A 26,177-nucleotide genomic window follows, 5' to 3' on the forward strand; every position below is an offset into this window, starting at 1 on the left:
TGCTGGAAAGATCTTGAACATTGCTGGAAAACCACTTTTTGTTGTGAAATATTAATAGATATAAGAAACAAATAGTGCCTGCTGAGGGGGGCAGTGGATGGCTTAAAGTATATTTGTGAACTTGTTAAATGACTTAGCTAAGATTGTAATAGTTAAGTGTGGAATATATGGAACATAAGACTTTTTAGTTAAGTGTACAATATGTTTCTACTGAAATAATTTTGCTGATAGCCAAATCTTGAGTTTGGAAATTCTGCATAATTTCCTTAGATTTAAGAGCCCAAAAGTATTTGTTTATTTAATAACAGTGCGGTTGTGTACAGTCAATTAATAGTTATGTTACTGGCCCAGAGTACAGAGGTATGGACTAATAATAAACATGAATTCAAATTTCACAATGGCAATTTGCCATTTAAAAACCTGGAAACAGAGAATAACTGGTTCATTAATGACCTTTAGAAAACTTGTGTTAGAACTTTATCAACTTCCTTCTTCAAACATGATTAAATTATATCCCCCATTTCTAAGTTGGCTAAATTTTTGTTAATTACAGGCAATAAGTCATTGTGGATATTGAAAAACTGGTTCTAATCACTTTGGTAGCGGAGTAATCCAGTAAGATTGTCATGTGAAGATGCTTATTTCTTACTTAGATTAACATGGAGTATTTTCATTTGTTGTCTGGATGTAAAAGTGATGTTGTCAATTGGGCGCTTGTAAAAACTGCTGAATTTTCACTTCCATCAATGTCAATATAAATGAAAAAAAATCAGGAAGAATACATGATGGGCTGTTGTTGTGCACCACCAGTTTTATGGCCAGGCAGCAGGTTAATACCATAATCCTCAGAATTGAATACAACAGCTAAGAGTACAGAAGTTTTTGACTGTTAACGACAAATACTTTTCATATTAACTGAATTGGGGTTGAGCTAATAAGTGAAGAATCAATCATAAACTTCTATTGACACAGAATTTGGAGTGAGCAATGGGGCAAGGGGGTTCATTGTTGACCTCAAAATCATTCTCCTGAGGCTAGCAATCTCTCTGCTGAGTATTTCATCTCTATCACCCTGAAGTAATTGCCATTGAGTGTAGCATTCTTTACTGGGGAGTTCCAAGTGCAAAGCCAGAATGTTGTCATCAGGCTGTCTAAGCAGCCAATCATGTGAAAGGATTTTCACAGACAGCCAAACAGGAACCAAAATTCAGTAAAATTAAATCACTTTTAAATTTTACAGGGAGCAAATTAAAGATTGGATTATACACAAGGTGAAAATAGAAGTTAATTTTTTCTGAGAACTGTTTTTCTAAAATAAAATTATTTTTTAAACAATTAGTTTTAATAATTTAACAGCACTCCATGAATTTAAAACTATTTTACTGGACCAGTTTGCTTCATTTATCACATTGCTGATAAAAAACCCAGTTGCACATGATGGAACAAGGTATACATTTTTACAGGATTTCGAGCAGCAATGTAGAAGTCCGAAAGTTGAAGTTCTCACTCATTTCAGTAGCTGCCAAGTCTCTTCATTTAGCTGCTTCTCAGATGCAAAATGTTGCTGCCTGTCCAGGTTGCTACACTTAAAAATAAAGAACAATAGACCAAGGGGGCAATTCTCCCAGCCTAAGGCAGGCCGGGGTGGGGGGGTTGGGTCAAGGCTGGCCCGGACATGTCCGGGAGGCCAGCGATCAGTTCGTAGAGGGGCAGCGATGTGGGGTCGTGGGACTGGCCAGCGATCAGGAGGCCAGCAGTGAGGTGCTACTGTGCATGCACCGATCTCCGCTATGACAGATCGGCGCATGCACAGTGGCCCACTCAGCACTATGCTGCCGGTCTCTCCAGCGGGAACCGTGAATTTTAATGAGATTCACACTCGGGCACTCTGCAGTGCTTAGAGTGTGGGAGATTCATTTTGAAAACCCCGCTGAAAAAGACACCCAGTTTACTCCAGTTTTACGCAAATTCGACACTTAGAATTTTTTGGGGGGAATCCCACCCCAAATCGTCCGGCCTCCGAATCACCAGAGATTAGACATACTCCCCCACCCCCACCCCCAAGATGCAAGTCAGAGCCCTGCAAAAGTCCTGACACTCTGACCTCTGTGGGAAATACCCAGTAAGTTTGAACTTCAATGAGCAATTTCCCTGCTCCCCGGGAGGCTCTATGAATGTTTCTGAATATGAGTTAGAGTTGGAGAATTCTGATAGTTTCAATGTACTTAACTGGATAGTTATCCAGGAAATGTTAGTCAGGTTAAGACTTAGCCTAACTCCTGGGTAACTCCAGAATTTCCCCCTTTCCCTCAGCACCACCCTCCCCCCAGTACCTCCTGACCTCCAAACTACCCCACCTGACCACCCCCAAGCACCCCTCCCAACCACTCCTATAACCCTCCAAACTATCTGACCACAATCCCCGACCACTCAACTAGCACAACCCGACTACCCCATCACCAGACAATCCCCTGAAAACCATGCTTCCCCCCCCCCCCAGCTACCACACTACCCCCACAACCAGCCAAAGACAATCCCAACCAGATCTTACTATCACCCAGCACCTAATTACCCCACTAACCCAACATGACTAGCCCCAACCCGACCACCCTTCTGGCTAAGAATTCACTGATTATTTTTAACATCTACTCCTGAGTTTCTCTGAGTAAAAAAGGCTGACTTTTGAAACTATGCTGTCCTTTGATTTAAATGGTATGGCAAATGGTATGTTGGCCTTCATTGCAAGAGGTTTCAAGTACAGGAACAGGGATGTGTTGTTGCAATTATACGGGGCCTTGGTGAGGCCACACCTAGAATATTGTGTGCAGTTTTGGTCTCCTTTTCTGAGGAAGGATGTTCTTGCTCTGGAGGGAGTGCAGCAAAAGGTTACCAGGCTGATTCCGGGGATGGCAGGACTGATGTATGAGGAGAGATTGATTAGGTTAGGATTGTTTTCACTGGAGTTCAGACGAATGAGGGGGGATCTCATTGAGACTTATAAAATTCTAACAGGACTAGACAGGGTAGATGCAGGGAGGATGTTCCCAATGGTGGGGGAGTCCAGAACCAGGGGTCACAGTCTAAGGATTCAGGGTAGACCATTGAGGATGGCGATGAGGAGACATTTCTTCACCCAAAGAGTGGTGAGCCTGTGGAATTCATTACCACAGGAAATAGTTGATTGCAAAACATTGAGTGTATTCAAGAGGCGGCTGGATATAGCACATGCGGTGAATGAGATCAAAGGTTATGGGAAAAAAGCAGAATTACGCTATTGAGTTGGACGATCAGCCATGATCGTAATGAATGGTGGAGCAGGCTCAAAGGGCCAAATGGCTGCCTCCTGCTCCAATCTTCTACGTTTCTAAGTTTTTATGTTTCTATGACTTTCATAAATTTGAAAAATCTGTTTTTATTTCCTTCTATTAAAACAAAGTTGTTGTTCATTTTCTTTCTTACAGTTGATGAAGCAACTCTTTCTCTTTTCCATTATTTTACTCAATCAACTTTGTTCAGTTCCTATTGCGGAATGTAAAGGGGAAAATGAATAGAAACCAAGGAAATATATTTCATCCAAGTTCTCACATAAACCTTAGTCAGCAGCTTTCCTTTGCTCAGTCTCATTTGCCTTTCTTCAAGATTTCTAATGTATGTTAATAGTCATCGGGGGGGTGATGGCCTCGTGGTATTATCACTAGACTATTACTCAGCTAATGTTCTGGGGACCCAGGTTCAAATTCCACCACGGCAGATGGTTGAATTTGAATTCAATAAAAAAAATCCGGAATTAAGAATCTACTGATGACCATGAAACCATTGTCAATTGTTGTAAAAACCCATCTGGTTCAATAATGTCCTTTAGGGAAGGAAATCTGCCTCCTTACCTGGTCTGGCCTACATGTGACTCCAGAGCCACAGCAATGTTGTTGACTCTCAACTGCCCTCTAAAATGGCCTAGCCAAGGGTATCTTGGGATGGACAATAAATGCCCATGTCCCACGAATGAATTTTAAAAAATAGAGCTTGTGAAATGCAAAGCAACCAATAAGAAGAATTAAACTGGGAACAAACCTTCAGATGGTTAAAAGAAAAATCCTGCAGACGCTGGAAATCTGAAATAACGAGAAAATGCTGGAAAAACTCAGCTGGTCTAGTGGCCTCTGTGAATAGAGAAACAGAGTTAACGTTTCGAGTCCATATAACTCTTTTTCAGAGCTGAGAAGGTTCAGAATGGTACTTTTTTTAAGCTGACGTTACACTGCTTTGTATTTTCAATGATGAACTGCACTGCAGAGTTTTATATTAAATAAGTGATTTCTTAGGATCCGAGTGCCAAAAAACTTTTCTCTTGAGAGATAATACAGAGATTTCCAAGTATAAATGGAAAGACAAAGCAGAATCCAAAAGTAGTGCTGTAAAGGGCAATCTTGAAATGGCAAGTTGCCAATTATTTTTGTTGGAATTAGCCCTCTGCACTCACTAACATAATAGCAAAAAAGAACAACTTTCCACTGTTTATTGTACATTGTAGCAAGATAGGATTATCAAATTGATTAGCTGATGGTGAATGGTGTGGGATTGTTGGCATATTGGGGATGGAAAGAATTGTTCTGTGAATGTGAAGTGTTCTTGGATGAGGTACTCTCGAAGAGTACTAGCAGCAGGCAGCATTGGACACTGATCAATCGATGTTGCCGCAGCTCTTTCCTCTTCACCTTTCCCTGTCCAGCTGTTGGCCAGGGATGGTCTTTCATTAGCACAAAGTTAATTTGCATGCAACATACAGCTACTAATCCCAAATGGATAAAGAGCTGCTTCAGCACACTGATTTCTGCTCATCACTTCTCTGATAACAGCATAGCTCTTGTTCTAAACTGTTTTGGCTGCTATGCCAAGGTGCTTGTCATGACTCATGTCACCCAGGAGCCTAACCAGTTAGGGACCTAACAGCCTGGTTGGTATAAAGAAGGACAGGCACTGGATGAATGAGTCATGACTGCTGCAAGAAAACCATGCACAGGCATAAGACCATAAGACATAGGAGCGGAAGTAAGGCCATTCGGCCCATCGAGTCCACTCCACCATTCAATCATGGTTGATTTCAACTCCATTTACCCGCTCTCTCCCCATAGCCCTTAAGTCCTCGAGAAATCAAGAATTTATCAATTTCTGTCTTGAAGACGCTCAACGTCTCGGCCTCCACAGCCCTCTGTGGTAATGAATTCCACAGACCCACCACTCTCTGGCTGAAGAAATTTCTCCTCATCTCTGTTCTAAAGTGACTCCCTTTTATTCTAAGGCTGTGCCCCCGCGTCCTGGTCTCCCCTGTTAATGGAAACAACTTCCCTACGTCCATCCTATCTAAGCCGTTCATTATCTTGTAGAATCATGTAGAATCATAGAATCATACAGTGCAGAAGGAGGCCATTCGGCCCATCAAGTCTGCACCAACCACAATCCCACCTAGGCCCATCCCCGTAACCCCATGCATTTACCCTAGTTAGTACCCCGACATTAAGAGGCAATTTAGCATGGCCAATCCACCTAACCCACACATCTTTGGACATGCATTGCCTGTGGTTGTATATAAACTGAACTATAGGGAATATCGCTTGGCTGGTGATGAGGATCATACAAGGAAATGTGGGTGCATTCTCAGAATCACAGAATCCCTACAGTGCAGAAAGAGGCCATTTGGCCCATTGAACCTGCACCAAAAACAATCCCATCCAGGCCCTATCCCCATAACCCTACGTAGTTACCCTGCTAATATCCCTTCGCTAAGTGGCAAATCAACGTAACCTGCACATCTTTGGACTGTGGGAGAAAACCGGAGCACCGGCAGGAAACCCACACAGACACTGCAAATTCCTGCCATGGGTAACAAAATATAGAGGTGTTTGTAGGACAGAGAGTCAGCACCCTCTCCAAAATAACAGGGAACTGTGTTATTATGTTGATGAGGTTACCTGCTGCAGACTGGAATGACCCTATAGCATAAAGTTTAAGTAGCACAGTGAGCTTAACAGCCACAGGAAGTCCTGGCTTGAGACATGTTGACACGCTAGGTGACATAGTTTAGTGAAGTGAAGCCGCTGTGTCTCAGGGAAGTTGAGAGAGGGGCAGTGCTCCCTGAACACTTGTTGCAGGTATGGTCTCCTGCACAGTACCCTCCTCCTCAATCTTCTCACAGTTGCTTTTGCTCTCTCCTGGCTGCTTGGCTGCTCTTCACATCCTCACCCGCCCACCACTATAATAGGTAAATTCAGAATCAACATTTTGTCAGCAGAAGTCACAAATCAGTTTTATTGCTTAGAAAACAGGCAAAATAAATGGCCATATGTAATCACCTAAAATAATAGGGAACAAATCCTTTAAATAGCACTATTAAAGGGTATTTGCTGTCTGTTAATGTCAAGAATTGGCAAGCAAGTTTATATCATCCTGAGTCATGTCCTGAGGCTTACCAGATTCCCAATAGGATCCTATTAACAAGCAGAATTGTTCCAGTACATGTTCTGAATATCCATGGAAGAGCTCAATCCATATGGCACTCTTCTAGCGTGGGATTGGTACACATGTATTTTCCATCATATTGGAACCTCCGATACTTGCTTTACACCTGAAAATGAGAGTGGCACTCCTGAGTCCCAACAAGTCTTTCATCGGGGAATTATGTCATGGGTAGGGTGAGGGGAGAAGGTATTGAGCAGGATGTCCTCAGACTCAGTCCTATGACTATAAATATTGCTAATGTACATAAGTGACCTGGATTCAGAAAACAATGAGCTCTTAACGATTCACTTTTGCAGCGCAAAAATTATATGATCTGAAGTTCAAAGTAAACACACCAATGATAACTTATGGTGTAATTGTAATATTATTGAGTAAGTAGCTTTTAGCACTAAAATGCCATTGTGCTGAAGTATTTACATTGCACAATTAAAGTTATTGGACCATTCAAATTTATTTACAGCAAAACTGAATTGATGCTAACAGGAGTAGAATGCATAGTGTTCGATTTGATATCTTAAGGGAGGTGCTGCCTTTTGACCAAGATATGCTTTGAAAAAAAAAATTAAGATTGCCTGATTAAGAGATACGTCTATTTAAATAAAATGGGGGAAGAGGTTGAAGGGAAAGAAGGCACAAAAGGTACAGGCAGTTTAAGAGATGAATTGAATGAATAGGGAACAATCTTGAGACACATTCTAAGCATTGATATGAAGGTACCCATTTCAACGCCACACCTAGTATATTGTGCAAAATTTTAAGAGGAGATTCTATTCATGACCACAGGGATGTAATGGAAACTATGTGTACCTTTCAATGATTGGAGATCAAGATCTTATGGAAGTGCATTAATGTGTTGTTGCAAGGTCCTTTCTCAATAGGAGTAACATGATTCCTTTCCCAGATGGCTTTAATAGAGTTACAGTTTTCTATATGCCACTCAAAAACAAATCAAAAATCTGAACAATCAATTCAGTCCCGAACTTTCTAAACAAGACATGGTTGTGGGACTTTTTTCTACGTACTGAAGGTAAAGTGCAATAAGAAATGGCAAAGTTAGAATTGTTAATTGGTTTCATACACAAAATGCATTGAATATTGTAGGCATTATTTGATAGTTACTGTTACGTCCTTTCCGTGAAGAACAATGTGACAATCAAGGCAGAAGGCTCATGAAAAGCCCCTCATTAAATTCATAATCATGTTCCGTTCACAAAAAATTAAATATTTTGCTCCAGATTTTTTTTATAACGGAATCAAGCTGACACTGTAGAGATAGTTTCAAACTCACCTGACAGGAAATAGATGGGATTTGATCAGCTGTATATTTTACCTCCTGTCTGATTTATTTTCCATTAACTTCAATATTTGATTTGATTTATTATTGTCACATGTATTATCATACAGTGAAAAGTATTGTTTCTTGCGCGCTATACAGACAAAACATACTGTTCATAGAGAAGGAAATGAGAGAGTGTAGAATGTAGTGTTACAGTCATAGCTAGGGTGTAGAGAAAGATCAACTTAATGCAAGGTAAGTCCATTCAAAATTCTGACAGCAGCAGGGAAGAAGCTGTTCTTGAGTACGTGACCTCAAAATAGGAAGCCAAATTTGGCCACATGGAAAATGGGCTGCACATTGGATCCCACAAGTATCCCGTGGGGTGGGCGAGGTAAAAGTTGTTCCCACTTTTTCTAATTTAAAGTAGGCAGTAGATTTGAGGGTGGATTTTACATGGAAATTTATTCATGGCCTTTTCAAGCAAATGTAAGGTTAAAATATCACCAACTACCAAAGATGAAAAAGGGATAAACTGGAGATGGTTTTTGACCATAAGAATCAAGTCAATGCAAAACTATTATGGGAAAAGTTAGCATCAGACTGGTTTCGATGTTTTTCATATTTATAATCTTAAGAACATAAGAAATAGGAACAGGAATAGGCTATCTGGCCCTTTGAGCCTACACCACCATTCTATAAGATCCCCAAATGCACTTTCCTTCCTGCCCCCACCACTCCCCTGGCTCCCCCCCATAACTCTTGACTCCCTTATAAATCAAAAATCTTTGTAAGTCAGCCTTAAATATATTCAATGATCCAGTCTCTTCTCTGGAGTAGAGAATTTCAAAGATTATCAACTATTTTAAGGCAAGAAATTCCACCTCATCTCCTTAAAGGATAGCCCCATTATTCTGCAACACTGCCTCTTAGGTCCTAGTATCCATTGTGTTAAGACCCCTCAGAATTGTATATGTTTCAATAAGATCACCTCTCATTCCTCTAAACTCAATGAGAAGAGGCCCAACCTGCTCAAGCTTTTTATAACCCCTTCATCCCAGGAATCAGCCTAGTAAACACTCTCCGTACTACCTCCAATTTTAATATACCCCTCCTTTAACAAGGAGACCAAAACTGTGCACAGTACTTTCCGTATAGAGGTTTACAGCATGGAAACAGGCCCTTCGGCCCAACTTGTCCATGCCTCCCTTTTTTTTTTAAACCCCTAAGCTAATCCCAATTGCCCGCATTTGGCCCATATCCCTCTATACCCATCTTACCCTGCCTAAATGTTTTTTAAAAGACAAAATTGTACCCGCCTCTACTACTACCTCTGGCAGCTTGTTCTAGACACTCACTACCCTCTGTGTGAAAAAATTGCCCCTCTGGACACTTTTGTATCTCTCCCTTCTCACCTTAAACTTATGTCCTCTAGTTTTAGACTCCCCTACCTTTGGGAAAAGATATTGACTATCCAGCTGATCTGTGCCCCTCATTATTTTATAGACCTCTATAAGATCACCCCTCAGCCTTCTACGCTCCAGAGAAAAAAATCCCAGTCTATCCAGCCTCTGCTTATAACTCAAACCATCAAGTCCCGGTAGCATCCTAGTAAATCTCTTCTGCACTCTTCCTAGTTCAATAATAGCCTTTCTATAATAGGGTGACCAGAACTATACATAGTATTCCAAGTGTGGCCTTACCAATGTCTTGTACAACTTCAACAAGACGTCCCAACTCCTGTATTCAATGTTCTGACCGATGAAACCAAGCATGCTGAATGCCTTCTTCACCACTATCCACCTGTGATTCCACTTTCAAGGAGCTATGAACATGTACCCCTAGATCTTTTTGTTGTGTAACTCTCCCCAATGCCCCATCATTGTTAATGCCCCTGTATAGTTGCAGCAAAACCTTCCTACCATTATACTCCATACCCCTTTCAATAAATGCCAACATGCTGTTTTCCTTCCTAATTATTTGCTGTTCCTGCATGCTGATCTTTTGTGATTCATATATGAGGATTCCCAGATCCCCCTGTATCGCAACATTCTGCAGTCTTTCCGTTTAGACACAATTCTGTTTGTCTATTCTCCATATGAAAGTGGACCTCACAATTTCCCATATAATGTCCTTCTGCCATTTTCTTTGTGACTTACTTAACCTATCTATATCTTCCTCACATTTTGCTTTCTTATCTATTATTGCATAGTTAGCAAATTTGACAACAATGCATGCTGTGCAGTTATCTAAGTCATTAATTTGCTTGTAATAGCCGAGACCCTGGTACTGATCTCTGTAGCACCCCACTAGTTACAGTTTGCCAACCTGAAAATGAGCTATTGGATGCAAAGCTGGGCTGAAAAATGGCAAATGGAGTTTAACCCTGATAAATGTGAGGTGATTCATTTTGGTAGGACTAATTTAAATGTGGATTACAGGGTCAAAGGTAGGGTTCTGAAGACTGTGGAGGAACAGAGAGATCTTGGGGTCCATATCCACAGATCTCTAAAGGTTGCCACTCAAGTGGATAGAGCTGTGAAGAAGGCCTATAGTGTGTTAGCTTTTATTAACAGGGGGTTGGAGTTTAAGAGCCGTGGGGTTATGCTGCAACTGTACAGGACCTTGGTGAGACCACATTTGGAATATTGTGTGCAGTTCTGGTCACCTCACTATAAGAAGGATGTGGAAGCGCTGGAAAGAGTGCAGAGGAGATTTACCAGGATGCTGCCTGGTTTGGAGGGTAGGTCTTATGAGGAAAGGTTGAGGGAGCTAGGGCTGTTCTCTCTGGAGCGGAGGAGGCTGAGGGGAGACTTAATAGAGGTTTATAAAATGATGAAGGGGATAGATAGAGTGAATGTTCAAAGACTATTTCCTCGGGTGGATAGAGCTATTACAAGGGGGCATAACTATAGGGTTCGTGGTGGGAGATATAGGAAGGATATCAGAGGTAGGTTCTTTATGCAGAGAGTGGTTGGGGTGTGGAATGGACTGCCTGCAGTGATAGTGGAGTCAGACACTTTAGGAACATTTAAGCGGTTATTGGATAGGCACATGGAGCACACTAGGATGATAGGGAGTGGGATAGCTTGATCTTGGTTTCAGATAAAGCTCGGCACAACATCGTGGGCCGAAGGGCCTGTTCTGTGCTGTACTGTTCTATGCTCTATGGAATTGTTTCCTGTTATCCAATTCTCTATCCATGTTAATATGTTACTCCAGTTTTGTGGTTCACCTTTAAGGGGCATATCTAAGACTGCTGTGCATTACCAGACAGGATGTGATGTACATACCTATGCAATTAGCAGCAGACCTAGAGACCAGACATGTTGGGAGCAAGGTAGAGTATTTAGTGCGTTCTGCTGCAGAAGTTTCAGAGGAGGATTTCTATCAGTAGCCTATAGAAAAAGACGCACAGAAATGCTTTGTGGACAGGTAGGACTGCGAGAGAGCCAACTGTCATTATCAAGAAGCACGGAGGAATTGAGCTCCAACTTAGCACAGAACTCTGCACAGAGCTTCACCGTGTCGAAGTGGTGGCTTGCTCCATGAGAAAATGTGCAGAGTTAACCATAATGCAGCATCCAGATGGACGTTGAAACTATCATTATCACGAAAGAGGTAGTGTTGGGCAAGTTAATGGGGCTAAAGGTAGACAAGTCTCCTGGTCCTGATGGAATGCATCCCAGGGTACTAAAAGAGATGGCGGGGGAAATAGCAAATGCATTAGTGGTAATTTACCAAAATTCGCTGGACTCTGGGGTGGTTCCTGCAGATTGGAAAACAGCAAATGTGACGCCACTGTTTAAAAAAGGAGGTAGACAAAAGGCGGGTAACTATAGGCCGGTTAGCTTAACTTCTGTAGTAGGGAAAATGCTTGAATCTATCATCAAGGATAGATATCTGGAGATAAATTGTCCCATTGGTAAGACACAGCATAGGGTCATGAAGGGAGGGTCATGTTTGATTAATTTGGTGGAATTCTTTGGGGCGGCACGGTAGCACAGTGATTAGCACTGCTGCTTCACAGCTCCAGGGACCTGGGTTCGATCCCCGGCTTGGGTCACTGTCTGTATGGAGTTTGCATATTCTCCTCGTGTCTGCGTGGGTTTCCTCCAGGTGCTCCGGTTTCCTCCCACAGTCCAAAGATGTGCGGGTTAGGTTGATTGGCCAAGCTAAAATTGCCCCTTAGTGTCCTGGGATGCGTAGGTTAGAGGGATTAGTGGGTAAATATGTAGGGATATACGGGTAGGGCCTGGGTGGGATTGTGGTCGGTGCAGACTCGATGGGCCGAATGGCCTCTTTCTGTGCTGTAGGGTTTCTAAGCTTCTAAGAACATTACATGCGCAGTGGACAATGGGGAACCTGTGGATGTGGTGTGTATCTGGATTTCCAGAAGCCATTTGACAAGGTGCCGCACCAAAGGCTGCTGCATAAGATAAAGGTGCACGGTGTTACAGGTAATGTATTAGCATGGATAGAGGATTGGTTAACTAACAGAAAGCAAAGGATGGGGGTAAATGAGTGTTTTTCTGGTTGGCGATCAGTGACTAGTGGTGTGCCTCTGGGACCACAATTGTTTACGATTTGCATAGATGATTTGGAGTTGGAGACCAAGTGTAGTGTGTCAAAATTTGCAGCTGACACTAAGATGAGTGGCAGAGCAAAGTGTGCAGAGGACGCTGAAAGTCTGCAAAAGGATATAGATAGTCTAAGTGAGTGGACAAGGGTCTGGCAGATGGAGTACAATGTTGGTAAATATGAGGTCATCTATTTTGGTAGGAATAACAGCAAAATGGACTATTATTTAAATGGTAAAAAATTGCAGCATGCTGCTGTGCAGAGGGAGCTGAGTGTCCTTGTGCAAGAATCACAAGGAGTTGGTTTGCAGGTGCAGCAGGTAATTAAGGAGGCAAATGGAATTTTATCCTTCATTGCGAGAGGGATGGAGTTTAAAAATAGCGAGGTTATGTTGAAGCTGTATAAGGTGATAGTGAGGCAACACCTGGAGTACTGTGTACAGTTTTGGTCTCCTTACTTGAGAAAGGATATACTGGCACTGGAGGGGCTGCAGAGGAGATTCACTAGGTTGATTCCAGAGTCGAGAGGGTTGGCTTATGAGGAGAGACGGAGTAGACTGGGGCTATCGTCATTGGAATTCAGAAGAATGTGGGGAGATCTTACAGAAACATATAAGATTATGAAGGGAATAGATAAGATAGAAGCAGGGAAATTGTTTCCACTGGTGGGTGAAAATAGAACTAGGGGACATAGCCTCAAAATAAGGGGAAACAGATTTAGGACTGAGTTGAGGAGGAACTTCTTCACACAAAGGGTTGCGAATCTGTGGAATTCCCTGCCCAGTGAAGCAGTTGAGGCTACCTCATTGAATGTTTTTAAGGCAAGGATAGATAAATTTTTGAACAGTAAAGGAATTAAGAGTTATGGTAAGCAGGCAACTGAGCTGAATGGAGCTGAGTCCATGAAAAGATCAGCCATGATCTTATTGAATGGTGGAGCAGGCTCGAGGGGCCAGATGGCCTACTCCTGCTCCTATTTCCAATGTTCTTATGTTCTTAAATGTCTCAGCTTCCATTGCAAACACAGGCTGATGCCAGTCAATGTCTGAGTGTGACAGTGAAAGCTCTGACTGAGGTTCTGAATTCTCAGCTTGTTGCCTTGCAAGCTCTTGCTGCTGCCATCATGACTGCAGTTCCAGTGTTGAAGGGACTTGCAGAATGTTACAGTTGTCCAATATTCTTTTCATAGACTACAATCTCTTCAGTGCAGAATGAGGCCATTTGGCCCATCGAGTCTGCATCAACTCTCCGAAAGAGCATCTTACCCAGGCGCACCCCCCACCCTATCCCCGTAACCCCACGCTTTTACCACACTTAATCCGCCTAACCTACACATCTTGGGACACTAAGGGGCAATTTAGCATGTCCAATCGACCTAACCTGCACATCTTTGGATTGTGGGAGGAAACCGGAGCACCCGGAGGAAACACACACAGACACAAGGAGAATGTGCAAACTCTGTACAGACAGTGACCCAGGGCTAGAACTGAACCCGGGTCCCTGGCGCTGTGAGACAGCAGTGCTAACCACTGCACCGCCCACTGTTTTCCCCAAAATATTGCTAGGATTGTTGATGTGCTGCCCTGCGAGGTGTGCAACAGTTTCCTGGAGCACAATCCTGCTGTCCTTGCTCAAAACAACAGCAATCAGCCTCCCATTACTGCCACGCTACCAGTGCCCTTGATGTTGCCTGTCAGCCAGCCAACCCAGACAACTGTTATCCATACTGAGATGACGCCATTTGGAGCTCAGCATTCAAGGGCCAGAGCTATTCTAGGTTATCCTGCAAGGCCATCTGTAGTCCCCCCCACTGATCCTTCCAGCAGCCATGTTGCATCCATTGATGTAGCATTGTGTAGGAGCACTAAAACAGAGGAGTGGCACTAAGGGAATGCATAAAAATAACTAATTGGCTTTTAATTGAAATATTAGAGTGGTTTCATTTATACATTTGGTTTGAAATGTTTGATTGATGAGACTTTGATTGGGGCATTGTAGTCAATGGACATTGTGAGGGTCAGTAACAGAGGAAATGTAAGGTTTTGAACTGTTGGTGAATGAGCAATTGGAGTTGCGGTTACTCGAACTGCAGTTGAATGAACCAATCATGTAAGGCCCAGGTGGAAAAGAACTGCGTGGTTTGCCTTCTCGCTTCCTCCTCCTCCTCCTGTCTCTTATATCAGTTTCTTCTCCTCTGTGTCATCTGTCCTCATTCACGCTGTCATTCTGCAGGCCAAGTGGAATACAAAGTAAGCCAGTGGTATGAGCAGAACCTTTGCAATTCAAAGCCAGGTCCTCGAGCAAGTGCCACATGATTTGAAGATTTCACCGACTTTCAGTCATAGAACAATTCTCCAAACTCTTCTACTAACTCAATAACAGCCCAAAAAAATCAATCAGCAACTAAACTGAAAGTTGGTAATGATCCCTTTCAGAGGTAAGCAATCCTCCCTGCTGCTGAATGCAAATTCAACTGGGCAAGATTAAGAGAGGACATTACATGGAGCAAAGTGGTTGGAAATTGTGCTGCATCATTCACATCAATGTTGTATTCACACTAACATCATGATCTGAATACTCTGCATTTTACTGGCATATGTTCCGAGTGTCTCTACTACCTCTCTTCCCAGGCCTGCAGGGAAAACAGTCCTACACCACCTGTTATTTAAGCTAGCAGATAACTCTTTCACAATGTATATCTCTTCAAATAATGTAAAATCTGCTGTCATCATTAATAACATTGCTTGGTGTGTGTGTGTGTGTGAGAGATATTTCCTCACTGTCACATGTCATAGAATAGAATCCCTGTACTGCAGAAGCAGGCCATTCAGCCCATCGAGTCTACACCAACTCTCTGATAGAGCATCCAAGCCCACTAATCCTAACCTACACATCTTGGGACACTGAGGGGCAATTTAGCATGGCCAATCCCCTAACCTGTGGGAAGACGTTGGGAGTAAACCGGAGCACCCAGAGGAAACTCACATAGACACGGGGAGAATGTGCAAATTCTACACATTCACCCAAGGCTGGAATTGAACCCAGGACCTTGGCACTGTGAGGCAGCGGTGCTAGCCACTGTGTCACCATGCCACCCTTTTCATAGAATTATAGAATCCTACAGTGCAGAAGGAAGCCATTCGGCCCATCGAGTCTGCACCGACCACAATCCCATCCAGGCCCTATCCCCATAACCCCATGCATTTACCCTAGCTAGTCCCACTGACATTAAGAGGCAGGTTGCCATGGCCAATCCACCTAACCCACACATCTTTGGACTGTGGGAGGAAACCAGAGCACCCGCAGGAAACCCACGCAGACACGGGGAGAATGTGCAAACTCCACACAGACAGTGACCCAAGCCGGGAATCGAACTCAGATCCCTGGCACTGTGAAGCAGCAGTGCTAACCACAGTGCCGCCTTTCACTGATTACTTGTCATCATAAACCAGACAAAAGAGATGTCAAGATACACATCAATATATTTACAGATTGCTGGAGTCTTGCTCACTTGCTGAAAGTGCAGGACAAGTACATTTCCATCTTTTACTGAGTATGGATTCTGGCCCCATCCCGAATCTCAAGCTCAGCTTCATTTTCACATTCAGGCTGAGCAGCCAATACTGTAGCAGCACTATGCTGAGGAGGTGTCAGAAAATCAGAGTGGCACCCTGCTTCTCTACTGGCCGCAAGCCAGGAGCTCAGAACACAGTCAACAGTGGAATGAAGAGAAACCTTCTTTTGCGCAGAAAAATCATGGTCTGCATTTGCAGGGAATGAATCCCCATTCTGTGAAATATTTCTGGGGCCTTCAAATTGCCTGATACAGAATCCATGGTTTCTCAGCAGGACTGGAAGCAACTGGGCCAAAGAGTGACATGGTGAGCAAAATTCCTGGAATCATTCCCAGCACAACTTCTAGGTCCTTGCAGGATGTAAGGGAAGATGCCATCTCCCTACAATGAGGAATTTAGGCAGTGTTTAAGTGAAGTAGAAATGTGGATGATTCATAGCGGGCGATTTTCCGATCCCACCGCGTTAATATTCTAGCGCGGTGGGTCGGGAGAATCACGTGTCGGCCAATTTGCAGGATTTGCGCATGCTTTCCCACCGCGCGCGTATCTCCCAGTGCCGGATATCCCGTGCTGTCTGAGCCGCGCTGGAAACCGGCGGGAACACCACGTAAGTACTTTGCATCTGTTTTTAATGTGATTAGCAGGCCGGGACTGAACTCTCCGGGCCCGCTAGCATCTCCCAACCCGTCAGGAGTATTTCACTCCAGCGGGGTTCAGACTAGCTCCTCACTTTCGGGGAACTATTGGGATGACCCTGCTGAAGTGAAGGGGGGGCAATCGGGGCCCCCCAGGGAGTCGGGCAGCGGAGGGGGTGATGTCCCCTGGACATGGGCACCCTGGCAGTGCCAGCCTGTGTCCCTTGGCACTGTCCAAGACACAAAGTGCCCATGCCCAGGGGGCATCTTGGCACTGTCCATTGGGCATCAGGCAGTGCCAAGGGGGTGGGGCCTATTTGGGTAGGGCCTATTGGAGGCAGAGCCTGTGAGGGGTGGGGTCTGCTGAGGACGGGGCCTGGGGTGATCGGTGTGGGTTGGGGGTCCCGCTACCACTCTGCCATTGTGATTGATGTGGGCTGGAGGGAGGCCAGTGATCGGGGTGGGCGGGGAGGTGGTCTGCCTCCTGAGGGGGTCTGCCTCCCGGGAGGGGTCTGCCTCCTGGGGGGGGATCTTCCAGTGGGGGGTTCATCACTGCTGAGGAGAGATTGGACGGTCCGGGATGGAGAGGGATTCGGGGCTGGCCCATGAATGGAAGGGGGCGGCGATTGGGCCATGGGGGGGCTGAGGAGGGGCAGCACTGCAGGGGTCCCGGTCTGGGCAGTGATCGAACTGGTCAGCAAACTGCAGGGTGACAGTTCGGGGCCACTGCGCATGCGCAGAGTCTGGAACTGTCAGACTACGGCGCAAATAGGTTCCCCCCCCCTCCCCGAGCTTTTAATGAGATTCACGATTGTGACCTCTGCATTGCACAGTGTGTGGGAGATTTGAATGTGAACTCCCACTGAAATAACCAGCGTGATTTGCACCAGTTTTCCCACGAATTTGATGCTTAGAACTTTTTGGGGAGAATCGCTTCCATATTCTCATCCAATGGTCCAGCACCATGGTGGACACAACTAATTTCTGTCCTCCAATCCCAAAGTTTCAGGCTTACTGTTTACAATAAGCCAGCTTTATACCAAAGTAATCAGCCAATAATGTTTTCAATTTTCCATGAAAATGGAGGCAATTAAAAATCTCACCATCATGTCACTGGTACTCAACTCTCCAAGGACAGCTCAGTTGCATATTAATTCACTGGGAATTTACTGCAATCTATCCAAATCTTAATTTTGTTTGTAAAAAAATAGGAGTTTTCTTATTAAAACAGTCAGCTGCAGTAGCTTCAATACTGACCAAAGCCAAACATATGTTCTTCTATCTTTAAAATCAAGTATGCAGGTTCATGTGAGCAGATGTTTTCAAAATTTGGTACAACTTGGATTGCCTGGTATCCCTCCCCTTCCTCCATAAAGTTGGGAAGGGGATTCCCAATGGGGAACTCATGAATTGCCCTAGTAGCTCTGGAAGGAAAAAAGAAATGTTGCAAAGCACAGAACACCTACTGAAAAAAGAAAATAGTTCATAGAATCCCTACAGTGCAGAAGGAGGCCATTCGGCCCATCGAGCCTGCACCGACCACAATCCCATCCAGGCCCCCTCCCCGTAACCCTACATATTTACCCTGCTTGTCCCCTGACACTAAGGGGCAATTTCGCACAGCCAATCAATCTAACCTACACATTTTTGGAGTGTGGCAGGGAACCGGAGCACCCAGAGACACAGAGGGAATGTACAAACTCCACACAGACAGTGACCTGAGGCCAGAATCGAACCCGGGTCCCTGGTGCTGAGAGGCAACTGTGCTAACCACTGTGCCAGTGTGCCACCTTGATGTTAAATCAGTCTTAAAGCTGCTAAACAAATCATCTCACTCATCATCAATGATAAAATCATTGTTTTGTTTTAGTAAATGTACACTGATATTTTCCCATACTGTTCACCACTGGATACCCTAAACATCATTAATTAATATCACAAAATCACAGCACCATGGAATCTCTCCAGTGCAGAAAGAGGCCACCCAGCCCATCAAGTTTGCACCGACTCCCCGAAAGAGCCTCCCAACCCTGCTCTCCCTCTGCCCTATCCCTGTAATCCTGTGCATTTACCATGACTAATCCTCCTAACATGCACATCTTTGGACTGAATTATCTTTACAATTCAGTGAAGTATCAATATAAGAAGGCATAAAACCATGAATGCCTTATGACTTAAATATCAACATAAAACTCTCAGATATTTCTCCCATACTCTAGAACCAAACAGAAACTCGTGATAAGCAAATGATGGGACTAATATCCACCCATTATTGATATACCTCTTTTATAAGATTTCCAGTTTATAACTGAGACTAAGATTGGCCTGAACACAATCAACAAACTTGTAGCTTTGCATGATGGATCAATGCATATATATCATGAATAGGTGAACTAGGCAGAATAGGAAACATAGAAACATAGAAAGCCACAGCACAAACAGGCCCTTCGGCCCACAAGTTGCGCCGATCACATCCCCACCTCTAGGCCTATCTATAGCCCTCAATCCCATTAAATCCCATGTACTCATCCAGAAGTCTCTTAAAAGACCCCAACGAGTTTGCCTCCACCACCACCGACGTCAGCCGATTCCACTCACCCACCACCCTCTGAGTGAAAAACTTACCCCTGACATCTCCTCTGTACCTACCCCCCAGCACCTTAAACCTGTGTCCTCTCGTAGCAACCATTTCAGCCCTTGGAAATAGCCTCTGAGAGTCTACCCTATCCAGACCTCTCAACATCTTGTAAACCTCTATCAGGTCACCTCTCATCCTTCGTCTCTCCAGGGAGAAGAGACCAAGCTCCCTCAACCTATCCTCATAAGGCATGCCCCCCAATCCAGGCAACATCCTTGTAAATCTCCTCTGCACCCTTTCAATGGCTTCAACATCTTTCCTGTAATGAGGTGACCAGAACTGCGCGCAGTACTCCAAGTGGGGTCTAACCAGGGTCCTATAAAGCTGCAGCATTATCTCCCGACTCCTAAACTCAATCCCTCGATTAATGAAGGCCAGTACGCCGTACGCCTTCTTGACCGCATCCTCCACCTGCGAGGCCGATTTAAGAGTCCTATGGACCCGGACCCCAAGGTCCTTCTGATCCTCTACACTGCTAAGAATGGTACCCTTCATATTATACTGCTGCTTCATCCCATTGGATCTGCCAAAATGGATCACCACACACTTATCCGGGTTGAAGTCCATCTGCCACTTCTCCGCCCAGTCTTGCATTCTATCTATGTCTCGCTGCAACTTCTGACATCCCTCCAAACTATCCACAACACCACCTACCTTGGTGTCGTCAGCAAACTTACCAACCCATCCCTCCACTTCCTCATCCAGGTCATTTATGAAAATGACAAACAGCAAGGGTCCCAGAACAGATCCCTGGGGCACTCCACTGGTCACTGACCTCCATGCAGAGAAAGACCCCTCCACAGCCACTCTCTGCCTTCTGCAGGCAAGCCAGTTCTGGATCCACAGGGCAACAGCCCCTTGGATCCCATGCCCTCTCACTTTCTCAAGAAGTCTTGCATGGGGGACCTTATCGAACGCCTTGCTGAAGTCCATATAGACCACATCCACCGCTCTTCCTTCGTCAATGTGTTTGGTCACATTTTCAAAGAACTCAACCAGGCTCGTAAGGCACGACCTGCCCTTGACAAAGCCGTGCTGACTACTTTTGATCATACTAAACTTCTCTAGATGATCATAAATCCTGTCTCTCAGGATCCTCTCCATCAACTTACCAACCACTGAGGTTAGACTCACCGGTCGGTAATTTCCCGGGCTGTCCCTGTTCCCTTTCTTGAATATAGGGACCACATCTGCAATCCTCCAATCCTCCGGAACCTCTCCCGTCTCCATCGACGATGCAAAGATCATCGCCAAAGGCTCCGCAATCTCCTCCCTCGCCTCCCACAGTAACCTGGGGTACATCCCATCCGGTCCCGGCGACTTACCAACCTTGATGCCATTCAATAGTTCCAACACATCCTCTTTCTTTATGTCCACATGCTCGATCCTTTCTGTCCACCGCAAACCAGCAGTACAACCACCCAGATTCCCTTTCCACCGTGAATACCGAGGTAAAGTATTCATTAAGCAGCTCCGCCATTTCTAACGGTTCCGCACAAACTTTTCCCCCTTCACCTTTTAAGGGTCCTATGCCTTCACATCTCATCCTTTTACTCTTGACATATTTGTAGAAAGCCTTGGGATTCTCCTTAATCTTACCCGCCAAGGCCTTCTCATGACCCCTTCTCGCTCTCCTAATTTCCTTCTTAAGCTCCTTCCTACATCTCGTATACTCCTCTAAATCTTTAACACCTCCTAGCTCTCTGAACCTTCTGTACGCCTCTCTTTTCTTATTCACCAGGTTCATCACAACCTTCGTGCACCACGGTTCCCGTACCCTACCAACACCCCCCTGTCTCATCGGAACGTTGTCATGCAGAGCTCCAGACAAACATTCCTTGAAAATCCTCCACTTTCCTTCGGTACTTTTCCCCAAGAATGCCTCCTTCCAATTTACCCGTCTAATTTCCTCCCTGATGACACTGTATTTCCCTTTACTCCAGAGAAACACTTTCCTAGCCTGCCTGATCCTATCTCTTTCCAATGCTATCGTGAAGGAGATAGAATTATGATCGCTATCCCCAAGATGCTCACCCACCGAGAGATCCTCCACCTGTCCAGGTTCATTAGCCAGCACCAGATCAAGTACAGCCTCTCTTCTAGTAGGCTTATCCACATACTGTGTCAGGAAACTCTCCTGGACACACCTAACAAACTTCTCTCCATCCAAACCCCTAGCCCTAGGGATATTCTAGCCCTAGGAAGATCACAGAATTGCTCTCCAGTCGCTGTTGAATGAGTTGACCTCAGCCTGTGTGGTGGCACAAATGCTACAAATGGCTGCATTGCCATTGATTTAGGAAAGGGAAAAGTGGGTGGAATTCCTATTACTAATCATATCTGGTGGCCTTGGTTCCAAGTAAACATGTATGGAAGCTGGGCAAGCATCAAGCTTGACTGTGATTCTGCTGCAGTCAGGTATCAAACCAATGCTCACAGCTCAAAAACACAAAAGAGCTTCCAGCATCTGCAATTATCCTCAACAGTCAAGGGGAGAAAATTAGACAGTTTTTTTCAGCTTTATTCTGATGTTGAATGTTGCTATTGAAACTGGTAAAATAAAGTAGCATTCCCACAGAATATTTCCTCAGAACTAATATTGTATAAATCTGTCATTACTCTTTGGTAGGAGTTATATATCAGAGAATTAGCAAAGAACATCATTGTATTTGGGAATTTTCTGCACTCTGACCTAGAATTATGTTTCCAAGTCTATTTAGAGATTATGTTTGATATATTTATTGGCAGAGGAAGTGCTGATTTATGGTCTGTGTAAATGACCTCCATGATCAGCAAATAAAAGCAAGAACTAGTGTTTACTTGGCTCAATTGATATCACTCTCTTCTCTAAATCAGACCACTATAAACTTGAATAATCAGCAAGGCTAACAGTTTGCTGCACGTTTCAGGGAAAGCTGCATTATTAGAGTTACCATCTTTTGGATGAGATGTTAAGAATCCCTACAGTGTAGAAGGAGGCCATTCGGCCCATCAAGCCTGCACGGACAACAATCCCACTCAGGTCCTATCCTAGTAACTCCACGTATTTATCCTGTTAATCCCACTGACGCTAAGGGACAATTTTAGCATGGCCAGTCAACCTAACAAACGATTAGATGAATGTAAAAATCCAGTGGTGTCATTTGAAGAGAATCTGGAAGATGTTCTGTCTAAGTGCCTCTCCCCACAATATTATGATCAAGAACAACTTCTGCTTTTTGGTCTTTTGCTGTTTGTGGGATGACTGTGAACAGGTATTTGTTGTTAATCTACTTAAAAACAGTGACAGCACTTGAAGAGTAATTAAATGACTGTGATACATTTTGGGATACTTTGAGAATATGTTCTTTCCTCAAAAAGGACAAAAAAAACGGATTTATGAAAACATACTGTTTAGCAATTAAACAAAGCGCAAGATGCTTCAAGTTTGCTAATCCAATAATATCTAGTGGCTCCAATTTACTTTACATATTGGACTAAATACTTTTGGACAAAAATAACCAGCACAAGTCAAGTGGAAGTGCTGTGGAACTTCCATAAAATAGGCTGGAGTCCGAAACCCGGACTGCATTGCTACTTCCTGAAGGGTCTTGTTTAGAGAACTTTTATTGAAGTTAGTTTAGGCCATTGGCTGTTTTGCGATGCAGAGTAACACTAATAGTGTGGGTTCAATTCCAGTACTGGTTGAGTTATTTACGAAGACCCAACTTCTCAAACCTGCCCCTAACCTGAGGTGTGATGATCCTCAGGTTAAAATCACCACCAGTCAGCACTCCCCCTCAAAGGGATGAGTAGCCTGTGGCCATCTGGGAAAATGCCGACTTTACCTTTAAGATTATAGTGTTGTGTTAATTACCTTGCGACCAAACACATATTTGACAAATATTAGACATTAGCTGTTCCGTCCGTTTCTGAGCAACCAGAACACGCAATTTCTGGTTATCAATCTGGCGTTTCGCATGCTGGCCTCTTGGTAAATATTTTGAAGTATTATTTAAACAGAAGAAAGATAACTGTGAATTGTTTTATTTACAGTCCCATTTAATGTACCATTTCTTTAAGCACGACTATTTATTTGCTCTTGAACAATACGTGTTGTAAAAATGTCTCAGATGAATTCATGCGTGGACCATTTAAAAAGAAACATAGGCTGGGGAATAGGAATTGCTAATTTCTCCTTGTACTTTCAGCTGCTATTGCTGTCACCAGAAGTATTTGCCCTTGGAATTATGTGAAAAGGTCAAGGCCGGCAATTATTCCACAGTCTGGATTTAGGAAATAAGGATTTGTAGCGCTCTGGGAAGTGGCGTTGTCGAATTAAGGGAGGGCAGCTTCCCGACTTGGGCTAAATGAGAGACGCAGTAAATTCACGTGGAAGACCGATAGGCTTCCTTCTCTTTCCTTGCCGAGATCACCGGGCTAGGCTTCTGCCAAAATCCTGCGGATCAATCAGACTTCTCAGTGGAAAATTCAACAGCACTCCTTCAGCCAAGGCGCACACTGACTCTTTCATGCTCACAGATCTTTCTACTCCTGTGGTCAAGTACCTTGCAGTTATTATCGCTTATTTGTTCAAGTGGTAAGGAAATATTAAATATCACAAGTTCTCAACAGAGACTGGGTCGTAATTACCAACAGATGCTTGGCTGCGGCGCACGGAGAAACCTCCTGCCTCTTCACAAAGAGGTTGTTGGAAGCCCCCGGGCAAACTCCTTCGCGCGAAGATCTGGTTAAAATCAGCTTGAAGCTAACTAGCCTCTTTTTCCACTTTGCACGTTATCTTAACCTTTCTGGTGTACCCCGAATGACTAATGCAAAACTTCACCGGCAATGACAGTGGCTCGGGCGGTGTAATGAACAGATCCGAGCAGTTTCCTTGTTCAGATTCAATTCATCATGCACTTAAAACATTCATTTAAAAACTCATGGACGCTCACTTTTCCCCACTACTTCTGCTGCAAATTTTAATTATGACATTTTTATTTTTTTAAAAATGACCAGAAAATTCTTACCATTAATTAGGGTCTTATTAATTGTTACAAAATACAGCAGTATTATCAGCAAGGACTTTAAATAGTCTGCCTGAAAGTATTTTTTGCCAAAGAACATAACCATTGGATTTATGAGATTTATAAGACAGTAAATGGTTGTTAACTATAATTGATCATTAGTAGTGAGTCATTAAAGTAGCACACTGTAAAATCTAATAAATAGTGCTTCCAGCGATAGACACTTCAGTTGCTGATGCTCTCTTCTCGCGAAGACCCTTATTTCTTGTTAAGTTTTTAAGTGAAAGCAGACCTTAAGAGACAGCATTGACATGCACGCCTGCAGGAATATGGAGTTAATGGCCTCTTTATTTGTTAAAATGGATTATTTTAAATAAATTACGGAGCACTTTCACTGAATAAACAGAGTCTCAGAGGCTGTGGCATGCGTTACATGCTTAATTTAGCCACAGAATTCCTAAATGAGTAGTGAGCTGTGTAATCGCCTTTGATTTCAGTGATAGATCCAATTCTTCAGGCAAAAACCGAGCCATTGAGAACTGAAACTAACACCATCTTGAGGAAAATAGAAAGTTTAATCTGGAACATATACCTATAATATTTAGGAAACCGCAGGGTTGGAGTGTTCCATTAACAGAACACAGGCATCTTTGGAAGTGAATGATTTGCTTGTCACTTTTACTTGAGTTTGATATGCTCATTATATCCATAATGTTTATGTTGTATAGGTCCACTTAAATGTCAGAAAGAACGACAGAATCCAAAATGCATTAGAAAACGATGTTTGTTTGGCCAGTAAATTCTGTCTATGATAACCCAACATTCATTATATGTTTATTATTTGGGAGGGTGCCTATTACATAATTTTTCTTATTTGCATTTTAAAAGAAAATTCCAGCATGTTCTAGAGTCAGGAATTGAAAATGTCATCACCATGCCAACATTTTCTGTTAGCTTCATTTAAAACTTATTTTTAAAAATGAATGGTGAGGCCCCAGTGTAGCTAGTTCAAGTGTTTATATAATAGCCTGTTTTTTTTTTAAACTGGTCACTTATTTCAAAAATAATGCAATTGGTATTTTGTTATTTCCTTCCATACAGATAACAATTATTTAACTAATAAGCTACCATTATTTTATAATGAAAATATAGTAAATTTAATTCTGATTTTAAACAAGTTGACAAATATTACTTAATTATTAAAATGGCTTATTTCTTATTATATAGACTGCTTTATAAGATTTTACTGCACATAAAAAAATAATTTAAATAAACATGCTGAGAAATGATCTGTATTGCATATTGGAATGAAGCCATATCATTAAACAATCTAAAACTGCTACTTCTATTGGTGATAAACTGCAATAGAAAGTCATTTTATGTGTCCTAATCTATTGTTACATCTGCATTGCTCTTGAGGCTGGAGTTGTATGCAAACTGAAGCGAATGTGAGTTAATGCTCTGGAAGAGAGGTTTGCAAATAATGACTTTTGGTAATGTGCTGATTTCTGTCACTACTGGTTTTTATGTGTGCCCTCAAAATTACATTCCATCAAAACCAAAGCCACAATATACCCAGGCTCTGGGTTAATACTGCAATGAAGTTACTGTGAAATTCCCTAGTTGCCACACTTCAGCGCCTGTTTGGGTCAATCAATGTACCTAACCAGCACGTCTTTCAGACTGGGAGGAAAACCACGCAGACACGGGGAGAACGTGCAAACTCCACGCAGACAGTGGCCACTTTTGCCATTGCTGCAGAGGTTCCATCCTGAGAGACTAGATGGAGAAACCCCTGTATAAATTTCAAATGCATATTTCTATAGAAAGGTTTTCAGTCCTTCATGTTCAGATGTCGCATTTCAAATAGTCACGTTACATTTCAAAATATCACACTTCATTAGAGATGCAGACCAATCTTAGAAAAGGAGAAAGCCAGTAACATCCT

Source organism: Mustelus asterias, chromosome 1 (genome assembly GCF_964213995.1).
Source record: "Mustelus asterias chromosome 1, sMusAst1.hap1.1, whole genome shotgun sequence".
Lineage (NCBI taxonomy): Eukaryota > Metazoa > Chordata > Chondrichthyes > Carcharhiniformes > Triakidae > Mustelus > Mustelus asterias.